Source organism: Mesoplodon mirus, assembly GCF_964341445.2.
Source record: "Mesoplodon mirus genome assembly, chromosome: 5".
In the NCBI taxonomy this organism is placed as follows: Eukaryota; Metazoa; Chordata; class Mammalia; order Artiodactyla; family Ziphiidae; genus Mesoplodon; species Mesoplodon mirus.
The window spans coordinates 28,389,112-28,403,569 of NC_138980.1; positions in this window are offsets into that span (position 1 = coordinate 28,389,112).

A 14,458-nucleotide genomic window follows, 5' to 3' on the forward strand; every position below is an offset into this window, starting at 1 on the left:
TCGTCCCCGAAACAGCCCTTCTAGGTTGTTTTTCACGTAGGCCGACCCTGAGGCTGGAGCAGGGACAGCAGGACCCCTCGGCCGCCAGCACCCCAGCCTCCCTCCCCACCCCACCCCACCCCCGACCCCACGCAGGCTGCTCGGACGGACTCAGGCGCTCACGGCTGGCCGGCGGCCGCTCCGCACCGCGACGGCTCCCGGTGCACGGACAATCCCAGCCCCGCGCTCAGCGACTTAGCTCGCGCAGCAGGTGCTCCAGTTGCGGCTTGGCCCAGGCGACCAGGGTGTCCGGCGACCCCACGCGCCACAGCAGCTCCCTCTCTTCCTCGAGCGCCGCCACCCGGCCCTGCAGCGTGGCGGCCTGGACGCCCAGCAGCAGGCAGGCGACCGCTGAGCCGGCGGAGAGCGGCAAGCACAACCGCTCACCGCCCAGGCCCCGGCTGCTGTCGCGGGGAGCTGCGCACCGCCGCCGCGCGTCCGGCAGCCCTTCCGCGCGTCGCCGCCGGCGCCCTGGCCTGGACTCATGGTGAGCTCATCGCGGGTGGACTCTCACAGAGGACGGTGCACAGAGCCGGGGTCGCTGGCTGAGCGTGCTGGAGAGCCCGAGGAACGAGTTCGGCCCGGCGCGGGGCTTGGCCTCCAGGCAGCAGCGGACCGCGGCGCACGCCCCCTTCCCTGCCGCCAGCTCCTCCACAGCGGCCACTTTGGGCAGTTTCCTCTATGCAAATAGACCCTGCCAGAAGAGGGGCCGGGACCCACCCAGGTGAGGAGCGGCCAGGCCAGAACTGCGTGGCGAGGGGGCGGGGGCGGGGGCGGAAACGGAGCTGGCTCCTCGGAGCCCCACAGCGCGTACCTGGCTGACCCCGCGCGCAGCACGCACCTCCGCCCTCACCTGGACGCCGGGCTGCACTCACTCCCGTGCATGCACCTCTGCGACTCCGCAGCCCGAGTTCCAGCTGCGATCCCAAGAGGTCTGTGGTGCACCCAGAGACTCAGAGCGCCTTCTGCAGCCTACCCCTGGCTGCGGCATCATTCATTTGTTGGGAAAATTCCCCTCGACTTGTGAATTAACCTGACACTTTGAAGTGTCACAAGTTTTGAAGTACGAAACTTCAAACCCTGTGGAAAACTTAGTGAATCCTTTCTAGATGGTGCCCTAGCGCCGCTTGGTGGTGGAAAGCGACCTCTTGTGCATTCATCCTTACAGATGCAGTCAGGGTCGGGATTGAGCCCAGTGGAAGGATGCCTCTTAGAATATTTAATACTCTCACCATTTATTATGTGCCAGACATGCGGTGCTGGAAACAAATTGAAAGACCTTGTTCCTGACCTAGAGAAGTCTTTCATTTGAGAAAATTTAGGCTTTAACAAATGCAAAAGATAGGGGAAAAGAACTCCAACTTTTGATGAGCGGATGGCTTAATTCTGTAGTGGAAACACAACTTGGCCAAAAATAATCATCTAGTATGCACCACATTTAACCTATACTGCGATTCTGATGCAAATGTACACCCCAGGGGTAAAGTAGGAAAGCCTGAATGAGAATCAAATGGCCGGAACAGTCTTTTTCAAGAAAGGGGGGCAAGGCTGGAAGTCAAGCACATTCTCTGCTGGCTCAGATTCCTACCAGGCATATTGTATCCTAAAATGGGTCCCACATAACTCTCCCACTAACTCCAGTAATAATCAAATAAAAACAACAGACTTGCTTGGACCTTTGTAATTTGGGCAAATCCACAGCCGTTTTTGAAAACAAGACCTGTTATATCTTCCCACTCTCTGGGTATCTTTGGATTTATTAGCGTCTTTGGATAGATTACTTATCTCTGAACGCGGTTGAGGACCTTCAGCTGACATATTCCTCCTTAACTCCTGAATTTGGAGGGGAAAGTTACCTCCAAGATTGGAATAAAACAAATGGTTGGCATCTCACCTCTGCAACTTTGTAGCTGTGACCTTAGGTAACTTGGGGTCACAGTTAAGTGGTTATACAGAGATAGGTCTTGCTAAGATCTAGCGTATGCCCAATAAATTGTCTGAAAAGTACTTGCTCAGCAAACTGGATTGTCTTCTTTGAAAAGAGGCCAACACCATGTTACAAGTGGGCACATCATTCTTGCTACAAACACATAGTGAAATTGCCCATCACCTGTAAAGTATTGTTCACCATATTCCAGAAGCTTCTGTGTATTAAACAAGCCAAGCTCCTTGGTCTCTTTGGCCTCTGCCCTTGCCTACAGCCTCACTATCTGGAATATCCTGCTCTCAGATCTTTGAGCAAGCTCCTCCTTCAGGTCAAGGTCCTCAGGTCCTTAAACCTCACTATCTCCAAAAGACCTACCCAGACTGTCCAATCTAAGGAGGCTTCACTCGCAGTCCTCAGAAGGATTACTCAGGAAGATCATTTATCACTGTTTGAAGTTACCTTTTTATTAACAAGACAAAGTTACCCATTTGTCTTGTTCACCCCTGTTTTCTCAAAGAGCAGTACAGGATCTGGCAAATATTTGTCAAGTGAATTAAGGAAAGGCGAAAATATGTTTACTGTCTACAGCTTAATTTAAAAGACAAGGCAGAAAATACTCTATTTTGTAAGCTGGGGTCCTGGAAGGAACAGATGGCATCCTCAGACTGAAGACAGTCTGATTGTAGAGACTGTCTACATGGTGGGGCAGATAAAGGGAAGTCAACAGGGGATGTTGAAGAAGCACTCTGGAGTATAAACAGTGGGAGGCCACTATCATCTCTAGCTACAGGGGGGAGAAGAACGAACTGTGTGGGAACCCTGTGAATGCTCGGAGCTCAACAAAGGTCAGCTCAACAGGAGCTGTGGCCTTTGGTCAAGGGATACCACCTCTGCAAAACCATGGCTTGGAAGGTAAGGAGCTGGGGGATAATCTCTCTCTCCTCTTACTCTCTGAACTGCTGGGCCTCCCACTGACCAAACCTACAGGGCAAGGGAGCCCAGATGATGCAATGCAAAGAGGTCAGCCTCCTAAGGGCAGAGAGCTGAGTCAGAGTGGTGGAGAGCAGATCTGGGAGGTGGGCAGGAATCCACTGCATTCCCTAACATGTATACAGATTACCAAGGTCAATCTAGCTACTGCTGCCTCTGAAATGGCTAACCTGTCAGCGATAGGCACTAGTCCTCAGGGAGACCAACTGGCTACTTGGTGGCAAATCAACTACTTTGAAGGCACAGGTGAAGCACCAACTCAGAGTATTCAGAGACAATATGCTAAAAGACTGCAGTGCCATCTTTCAGGATGTGGAATATGCATTAAATGAGGGACCTCGGGCTTCCCTCGTGGTGCAGTGGTTGAGAGTCTGCCTGCCGATGCAGGGGACATGGGTTCGTGCCCCGCTCTGGGAAGATCCCACATGCCGCAGAGTGGCTGGGCCCCTGAGCAATGGCCGCTGAGCCTGCACGTCCGGAGCCTGTGCTCTGCAATGGGAGAGGCCAAAGCAGTGAGAGGCCCGCGTACCACAAAAAAAAGAAAGAAAAAAAAAAAGAGGGACCTCTACATGACACTTTTTTCTAATAATGCGTGGGTCCAGGAACCACGGGGTAGAAGCAAGAGTAGGTCCACTCACCATCACGTCCCATGACTCACTGGGGGATTTTGTGCTTGCTGTCCTCACAAAGCTGAGCCCTGCAGGATTGGAGGTCCTACTTCTCAAGAGTGTTACACTTGCAAGGGCACACAGCAAGGGTCCATTCAACTACAAGCTATGGCTGCCCCCCAGGGCACTTTGAACTCTGTGTCCAGGGACCTGAAGTCTAAGAGTCACCATTTTGGCAGGAGTAACTGACCCTCAACAGTAGGGAGAGGAGGCTGCTTTTATACAGTGGGGACAGGGAGGAATATGCCAGGCACCTTCTGGCACTCCTTTGCCCATCCTAACTGTAAATAGCAAGTGCAGCAACCCAGCCTGAGGATTGTCAAGGACTCAGACTCTTCAGAATAAAAGGCCGTTATAAAATATTTTATTAAAAGGGGATTACTTGGGTCAGATAGGGTTGATAACCACTGTATAAGATTATAAATAATGTTGATAATGAAGAGGTTCAGATATATTCAAAATGCTCTGTTTAAGAAGGCAGGGGTACTTAAACATTTTTTAAAAATTTCCAACAAAAATGGTTCAAATTAAGCTTTAAGTCTTAAAAGGATAAGTTTCAATTCCATGAGGAAATTGTTACTTAGAAAAGGCAGTATGATATTGTGGAAAAAGCATCAGGTATTGATGTATAATGCCTAGATTCCAGTTGTGGTTCCACTAATAGCTCACAGCTACTTACTATTTCAGACCCCCAGTTTTCTAGTTTGCAAAATGGATATACCAACAGGGACTAGACTTACTCTATCTGAAACTAGAAAACTAAACAAACTATATGAAACGGCAGTTTTCAAGATACTGGACATCAGGCAATGAGGGACAGTGACCCTTGGGAGATGGTGGAAAAATGAAGTGAGCCCAAGGATTGTCCCACCTTACTCTATGGAGAGATGTTTTCAGGCCACAGTGCAGGAAGGGGGACCCAGGCAGAGCCACCCTAAGGTGAAGGAGCTGCAAGTCCAAAGAAGCTGAGGCAGTTAGAATTTGCAGGGTAGAGGACTGGAGAGCAGAGCTGCACACAGAAAGAGAACTCTCCGCCTGAGTTCATCACATTTGTGAGGAAACTACTGGGGCCAGGACAGAACCACTCAAAAGGATGAGACTCTAATTAGAGAGGAAGCAATCCCCACAGCCCACAGGCCAGGGAGAGCTCTTCTTCCCACCAGCCAGCATGGAAAACCTTCTAATTCAGAGGGCACTGGGTAGAGTACTCAAAAGATTTTGCATCAACAGTGGGCATAAACTAGCCCTAGACTAAATGCTGCTCTCGTCCTGCCTAATAAAGCTTAAACCCCAAACCTGAAAAGATCAAAATGATTCAAGTAATTTAATCATGTTCCATAATAAAGCTCAAGTGAATATAAAAATACCCAATAACCAACAAGGTAAAACAAAAAGCCAAAATTACCAGGCACACAAAACAGCAAGAAAATATGACCCATGATAGGAGAAAAAGCAATCAATCAAAACCACCTCAGAAATGAAAGAGATGATAGCATTAGCAGATAAGGATATTAAAGGTTATACCTGTATTCTATATGTTCAAGGAACTAAGAGGAGAGACTGAACATGTTAAGTAGAGACAAAAGATTTTTGTTAAAAGTCTAATCTAGAGGCTAAAATGACAATGTTGAGATGAAAATTAAACTCTATGGGATTAAAGGTAGGTTAGACACGGCAGGAGATTAACATAGTTGCAGCAGATGGGACTTCCCTGGTGGCTCAGTGACTAAGAATCCACCTGCCAATGCGGGGGACACAGGTTCAAGCCCTAGTCCGGGAAGATCCCACATGCCATGGAGCAACTAAACCCGTGCATCACAACTCCTGAGCCTGCGCTCTAGAGCCCATGAGCCACAACTACTGAAGCCCGTGCACCTAGAGCCCATGCTCTGCAACAAGAGAAGCCACCGCAATGAGAAGCCCGCACACTGCAACGAAGAGTAACCCCCGCTCATGGCAAATGGAGAAAGCCCGTGCACAGCAATGGAGATCCAACACTGCCAAATAAACAAATATATATATTTTAGAAAAGGAAAATATAGCAGTAGAAACTATCTAAAATGAAACAGAAGGAAAAAGCTTGAAAAAAAAGAAAAAAAAGAACATGTATTATCTCTTTAAAAGATAATAGATGGCTTAAGGCAAAAATAACAATGTATTGCAGGGTTTTAACATATGGCTAAGTAAAATGTATGGCAAAATGGTATAAAGCCCAGGAGGGGAAAATGGTAGTGTACTGTTACAAGATTCTTTTACTGTATGTGACATAGTATAATGTCAATTACAAGCATACTGTGATAAGGATGTATACTACAAACTCTAAAGCACATGCTAAACACACACACACACACACACACACACACAAACACATACACACGGTTTAGCTAATAAACCAGCTAATAAAGTAGAATTATGAAAAATACTCAGTTCAAAATAAAGCAGAAAAAGGAAAATGGGAAGAAATGGGAAAAATAAAAAAAATAGGAAGATGGTAATCTAAACCCCCAAATATCAAAAATCCCATTAAATATAAATGGTCTAAACACAACTAACAGGCAAAGATTGTGGCACATATATACAATGGAATATTACTTAGCCATAAAAAGAAATGAAATTGAGTTATTTGTAGTGAGGTGGATGGACCTAGAGTCTGTCATACAGAGTGAAGTAAGTCAGAAGGAGAAAACAAATACCATATGCTAACACATATATATGGAATATAAAAAAAAATAAAAAATGGTCATGAAGAACCTATGGGCAAGATGGGAATAAAGATGCAGACCTACTAGAGAATGAACTTGAGGATATGGGGAGGGGGAAGGGTAAGCTGGGACAGAGTGAGAGAGTGGCATGGACATATATACACTACAAAATGTAAAATAGATAGCTAGTGGGAAGCAGCCACATAGCACAGGGAGATCAGATCAGTGCTTTGTGACCACCTAGAGGGCTGGGATAGGGAGGATGGGAGGGAGGGAGACGCAAGAGGGAAGAGATATGGGGATGTATGTATATGTATAACTGATTCACTTTGTTATACAGCAGAAGCTAACACACCATTGTAAAGCAATTATACTCCAATAAAGATGTTTTTAAAAAAAGATTGTCAGATTAGATAAAAATGCAAGACCCAAATATATACTTCCTACATAAAACACTTCATAGATAAATAAATAAATAAATGGATGGAAAAAAGATGTACCATGGTAACATACAAATGGAAATAGTATCTATTTGTGCTCATTTCATATGGTTCCTACAGGACTAAAACCAAAAGGATAGGAAAATCATTTATAGACTATAGAATACTGTATAAATCAAGAATATAGGGTATACATCAAGAAATGGTGAAAATAACAGCTACTTTATATAAATTCCCTTATTTAATCCTCACAACCACTCTTGGGAAGTTAGGTATTAGTATTTCAACTCATAGATGAGACTACAGAGAATACCTAATTTGTCTACCTATACAGGGAATCCCAGGGTCTAAATTCAATCTGACTCTGCAGGCAAGCATTGTCACACAAGTCATATTGTTCTCACGTGTGCAGTTATTGTGAGGACACACAACATAACTTAAATGTTCCTAAAAATAATGGGAAAATATTAAAAAAATAATAGCAAGATCTTTAAAAATTAAACTCCTCTATTAATGACATGCTCTAATCATTTAGGCTGGTTATTATCAATCATTCTCAAAACTGTACCTACCCATGTTGCCTTTAGTTAAGAGTAAATCCAGCAGTGTTTAAAAGCACTGGGTTCTTTTTAAAAAGGTATCTAAATTGGAAGGGAAGAGGGAAAACTGTCATTATATGCAGATGACAATGATACTCTATATAGAAAACCATAAAGACTCCACACAAATGCTATTAGAACTGATAAATGAATTCAGCAAGGTAGCAGGATAGAAGATTAACATACAGAAACCTGTTGCACTTCTTTACAGTAATAATGACATATCAGAAAGAGTAAGTAAAAAACCAATTCATTTTATAATCACATCAAAAACAAAAAACAAAAAACCTAGGAATAAAACTGACCAAGGAGGTGAAAAACGTATTTGCTGAGAACTGTGAAACACTGATAAAAGAAACTGAAGATGACTCAAAGAAATGGAAAGATATCCCATGTTCTCAAAGTGGAAGAATTAATATTGTTCAAATGTCCTTACTACCCAAACCAATCTACAGATTTAATGCGAGCCCTGTCAAATTACCCATGACATTTTTCACAGAATTAGAATAAATAATCCTACAATTTATACAGAACCACAAAAGACCCAGATTTGCCAAAGCAATCCTGAGGAAAAAGAACAAAGCTGGAGGCATAACCCTCCCAGAATTCAGACAATACTACAAAAGCTACAGTAATCCAAACAGTGTGGTATGGGCACAAAACAAGACATGGATCAATGGAACAGAATACAGAGCCCAGAAATAAACCCACCCACTTATGGTCAATTAATCTTCGACAAAGCAGGCAAGAATATACAATGGAGAAAAGGCAGTCTCTTCAGCAAGTGGTGTTGGGAAAGCTAGACAGTCAGCTGCATGTAAATCAATGAAGTTAGAACACTCCCTCACACTATACAAAAAAATAAACTCAAAATAGCTTAAAGACTTAAATATAAGACATGACACCATAAAACTCCTACAAGAGAACATAGGCAAAACATTCTCTGACATAAATCATAGCAATGTTTTCTTAGGACAGCCTCCCAAGGCAAAAGAAATAAAAGCAAAAATAAACAAATGGGACCTAATCAAACTTATAAGCTTTTGCACAGCAAAGGAAACCATAAACAAAACAAAACTACAACCTATGGACTAGGAGAAAATATTTGCAAATGATGTGACCAACAAGGGCTTAATTTTCAAAATATACAAACAGCTCGTACAACTCAATAACAAAAAACCCAACTACCCAATCAAAAAATGGACCTACATAGACATTTCTCCAAAGAAGACATCCAGATGGCCAACAGGCACACAAAAAGATGCTCAGCATTGCTAATTATTAGAGAAACGTGTTCTGTGAGGCTGGCTGCTTCTGGCTGGTGCAGGATGTAATACAACCAGTGGATTCCATGGTCATGGGCTCACTCCCCCTCTTCCTCTGCTGTAAAGTGGGTTCCCTGGTCAGATGCTCTGTTATATAGGACTCCACACCTGTGGAATGGGGAATCTGTATGGATAGTGGTGCTGCCTGAGGCTCTGCAAACAGGGAAGACAAGCCCATACCTAGTATAGCTATCCACCCCTGTGAGGGACAAAGTGCCGGCCCTTCTGGGATGAAGGGAGTCCAAAGTAGTTGACTCCAGTCAGAATTGCCATCATCAAAAAGTTTACAAAAAATAAATGCTGGAGAGGGTGTGGAGAAAAGGGAACCCTTCTACACTGTTGGTGGGAACATAATTTGGTGCAACCACTATGGAAATCAGCATGGAGGTTTCTCAAAAAACTAAACTAGAACTACCATATGATCCAGCAATCCCACTCCTGGGCATATACCCAGAAAAGATGAAAATGAATTCTAATTGCAAAGGATACATGCACCCCAATGTTCATAGCATCACTGTTTACAATAGCCAAGACATGGAAGCAACCAAAGTGTCCATCGACAGATGAGTGGATACACACACACACACACACACACACACACACACACACACACACACACACTAGAATATTACTCAGCCATGAAAAAGGAATGAAAAATGGCATTTGCAGCAACATGGATGGACCTAGAGGTTATCATACTCAGTGAATAAGTCAAAGAAAAATATCTTGATATCACTTATATGTGGAATCTAAAAAGATGATACAAATGAACTTATGTACAAAACAGAAATAGACTCACAGACATAGAAAATAAATGGTTACCAAAGGGGAAGTGGGGTAGGGATAAATTAGGAGTTTGGGATTAACAGATACACACTACTATATATAAAATAAATGACAAGGACCTACTGTATAGCACTGCGAACTATATTCAATATCCTGTAGTAACCTATAATGGAAAAGAATCTGAAAAGGAATATATATATATATATACACACACATATATATGTATATATATTACTGAATCACTTTGCTGTATACCTGAAACTAATACTTCAATAAAAATAAAATTCAAAGCTCATGATAAAAAAAAGGAGCACTGTTTGTTTTTTTTTTTAAGTTAAAAAAACCTTAATTTTCATTTATATTTGTAATGGGAAACATTTTAAGTCACTGGGAGGAGGGGTGCATGGGAACTCCTCCAAATCTACAATTAATCTTTAATCTCATTACATGTAACTGCTGTTGATAGTATCTAAAGAACTAGACCTATGAGGTGTCTGCTCCTTTGGGATATTTAGGATTTAGGATTAAATATCCCAAAGGGACCACAAATTGTCCCTTTACAATTAAATCTATGCTAAAGTCTTTTAATTATATATAACTTCTCCCCAAAATTGCAACGTTTAAAAACAAACTAAAACCAGGAAAGGAGTGAATATAAGAAAATATATCTGAATAGTTGACCATTCTTGATTGGTTAAAAAAGGAAAAATTCTTTGAAAATTCTTTGAAAATTCTATTCCCCCTTCCAGTTTCAGTGAAATGTCACAATAAAAACTGCTATGATAGGGAGTCAAAACTAGAATTCTTGGGCTTCCCTGGTGGTGCAGTAGTTGAGAGTCTGCCTGTCGATGCATGGGACGCGGGTTTGTGCCCCACTCCGGGAAGATGCCACATGCCGTGGAGCAGCTAGTCCCGTGAGCCATGGCCACTGAGCCTGTGCGTCCGGAGCCTGTGCTCTGCAACGGGAAAGGCCACAACAGTGAGAGTCCCACGTACCGCAAAAAAAAAAAAAAAAAAAAAAAAAATGTAGAATTCTTGATAGTTTTGTAATTCCTGGTGCCCTAAAGAGGAACAAGCAACATTACTGGGAAAATTTAAAAAACATGAAGTCACCTGGGTTAAAGCATTTATAGAAAGCAAAGTAACTGCTATTTACTAGGGGTTAAAGCATTTATAGAAAACAAAGTACATAACTGCTATTTACTAGTGGGTCAACTAAAAGCCAGGTAATCTGCTAGATTAAAAAAAATAAATTTTTGGCTGTGTTGGGTCTTTGTTGCTGAGTGCGGGCTTTCTCTAGTTGTGGTGCACGGTCTTCTCACTGTTGTGGCTTCTCTTGTTGCAGAGCACGGGCTCTAGGTGCATGGGCTTCAGTATTTGCAGTGTGTGGGCTTAGTAGTTGTGGCGCACGGGCTTAGTTGCTCCGTGGCATGTGGGATATTCCCGGACCAGGGATTGAAACTGTGTCCCCTGCATTGGCTATTAGATAACAGATATTATCCCTCAGTAATTCCAAGTAAGGAAGTACAGTTACTTTAAAGTAACTTACTCCTCCAAACACAGAGAAGACCTAGGACTAAAGTTGAAACCATGCTAGTAAGAAGTCTGAGCTCTTTTAATTCATTGAACTGCTACCCCAAAGAATTAACAGACAGGTAAGAAATGAACAAAAAGGGTCGGGATGCTTCTTTATATTTCAATTTCAATCTACAGGCTTGACTAGATCCAAATTCAATGTTTTTGTTTTAAAGACAGTGATACCCCACAGGTGCTGTGTATTTCCTATTGCATCACCTCAGACGCATATCAACACATCTATCTGGTTGCCAACCTGAGGTTCAGCCTGATCCCTTCATTTTAAAGTTCTCCATCAGTTTTCCCCTCATGGTTTTAGCATCCACTGATGATTGGTGCCCAAATATAGTATTTCATAAAGAGTAGCAACACAGTGTATTTCTAACATCCCTTCTGTATTTATCAGAAGGAATACTATAAAAAAAACTTCACTAACTCTCAGTTTACAGGATAAGTGGGGACTAGAGGAAAGGACACCACTCCAATGAAATATTGAATATGGGAAACTCTCTAAAGACAAATGACCAAGTTTCAATTAGCAAAGACATAAAAAGAGGAGAAAAAGGCACATAGTGATTAAGAGATCTGAGACAAATTAGCTATGTGTGGACCCTGACTCGGTACTGATTCAAACTAACTTAAAATAACTCTTTAGACAATCATGAAACTTTATAGACCCTACCAGATAAGGAATTATTTTGTTAGGTGTGATACTCGCATTAGAAACTCATGGTAAAAGATATACAGTACAGAAATATGGATGAAATGGTATCTGACATTTGTACTTAAATGCAACAGGAAAATAAGTTGGGGAACTGATGAAACAAAATTTGCAAAATGCTTTTGATTTTTTAAGCTGGGCTATATATATTTAGAGGTTCATTATTCAACTTTTGCATGTTATTTTTAAAAATCACTAACATAAAACTGTCCGCAAAAGCTAGACTGGCCAAGGAGTTGTAAAGCCAACCTGACTTAAAACTTTACCTTCCCTCTATGAAAATATGGAAAAAATAAAACCAATTAACCAACTAACTGGATCAACTCTTTTAAGAATTAAAATTGTTTCTACCTATTTATTTGCAAACGTGCAATCTACTAAGCCAACAATTACTGACGCTATTAATACTGTTAATGACTCATGAATTCTTCTGTTCTATTTGAAAAGGTTGCCTTTTTTTGTTGTTGGCTGCTTGGCATGTGGGATCTTAGTTCCCTGACCAGTGATTGAACCAGTGCCCCCTGCAGTGGAAGCAGAGTCCTAACCACTGGACCACTAGGGAATTCCCAGAAAATGCAGCTTGTTAAACGAAGTACTAGATGTTCAAATTTACAAATTTTTTAAAACTTATTTCTTTTTGTCTGTGTTGGGTCTTCATTGCTGTGTGTGGGCTTGCTCTAGTTGCAGTGAGTGGGGGCTACTCTTCGTTGCGGTGCGCAGGCTTCTCATTGCGGTGGCTTCTCTTGAGGAGCACAGGCTCTAGGCATGCGGTCTTCAGTACTTGCAGCACATGGGCTCAGTAGTTGTGGCTCTCGGGCTCTAGAGCTCAGGCTCAGCAGTTGTGGCACACCAAGTTAGGTGCTTCCGCCATGTGGGATCTTCGCGGACCGGGGCTCAAACCTGCGTCATCTGCATTGGCAGGTGGATTCTTAACCACTGCACCACCCTGGGAGTCCCTGGATGTTTAAATTTAAAATACCTTACTTGCACCAAATTTTGTGGGAATCAGAAATTTCAAACTGGAAATGAGTTAAAAAGCCAGGCCACTAACTGACAAAGTGTTTCTTCATTCCAGGATGTCAAGATAGTTTAAATATAGGTTATCTGCCTATCTACTTAAAACAGAGTATATTTTCAAATTATCATACCATTTTAACCATTTTGATGGTTGAAGCTATGTATCAACTACTAAAGAAAAACGTGAGAAAAATGGAATCCAAGTAATTAAACTCTTAGCCATTACATTCATTTCATCCCATTTCACAGAACCATGAACAAGAATCAAACTGAAGTTTTTAACTCAGTAAGGTGTATTATCACAAGAAGGCACAATGCTAGAATCTAGGATACCTGAGTTTAAGTCACAATTCAGCCGCAATTATTAGGAGTCGTGGCTGAGTCATTTCTAATTTCTCTAGCATCAAGCCCTTCAAGATTATTCAGAGGAATAGTTTTCAGCTGTACGAACTACAGAACTCCACTGGGTATTTTTCTACTGTCAACTGCATAAGTCAATTTTATTCGTCTACTCCAAAAATTTTGATGAATGCATGGATGAGAACACCTGAGCAAATAAGCAGTAGCAGAAAACACTGGAAATAACCTATTTAGCTGCACTTTTAAAACTAGGTTTGACGTCAATGGAATTTCTAGAAATAGTAAACTATGAGACATCAAATCATGAGGGAAAATACCCAGTTACAAACGATCCATATTTATACACTGGCCATTCTAAACCTTTCCTGTTAGTGCTGAAGCTCCCAACACTGTCAAATAAAAACCTGGTGCTTTCAGAAATTGAGTCCAGAAGTACAAGGAAAAAGGCAAGTAAGAGTAGGAACCTGAGAGTTCACAGAAGATGGGAAGGAAGGTTAGCAGGAGACAGTCATATGATACCAGAGGTACCATCCTCACCACTAAACTTTTCTTCTATCCTACCTAATTCACTGAAGTTTCACTTTAATTCCTAAACTTCCATGAATTGGGCCTGGGAATTAGCAAATACCCTTAGTGAAGAATGTAAATACTTTTCAGCAGGGAAAGGGGTTAGCAATCATTACCTTCTTAGTAAGAAAGAGTGTGGATATTTTTCTTTCCTCCTATATCCTGAGATCAGCTACTCCAAAGGAATGAGTTTCTGATGGGGGAGAAAGTAAACATTAATTTGGGAACCTGGAGCACTTGTAGGGAAAGGTCAGGAGGCTTCGGTAGTGCAGTGGCTCTAGCAGTATGGAAATGGAGAGGAAACTAAAGGATGGCTGACTTCTTAATCTCTATAACGAGATTGCTGTGTTAAGGAAAAACCTTTTCTTTACATCAAATGCTCCTTTAAAAAAAAACCTTATAACATATAACATAGTTGAACTATATGTGGACTGCATCAGAGGCCTAAGAATAATTTAGGCAGTGATTCTATGGCAAAACTTCTTTCAGCTCTCTTAAATTCCTAGTCAACGTCAGGAACATAGCTTTACTCTATGTGCAAATGCTACCAGCGGATCATGTAGAGAAACCCACTTGGTATCACCATTTGTCATACCAAAAAATTACATGCATCTTATGTTCAGAATACAGATGAAACTCAAATCTTTGGTAATGCACTTCAGAAATGGGAATACTTTTAACAAAAATCTTTATCTGGATAAGCAATCATGAATTCTACAACAAAAAATATTTTTACCTGGCA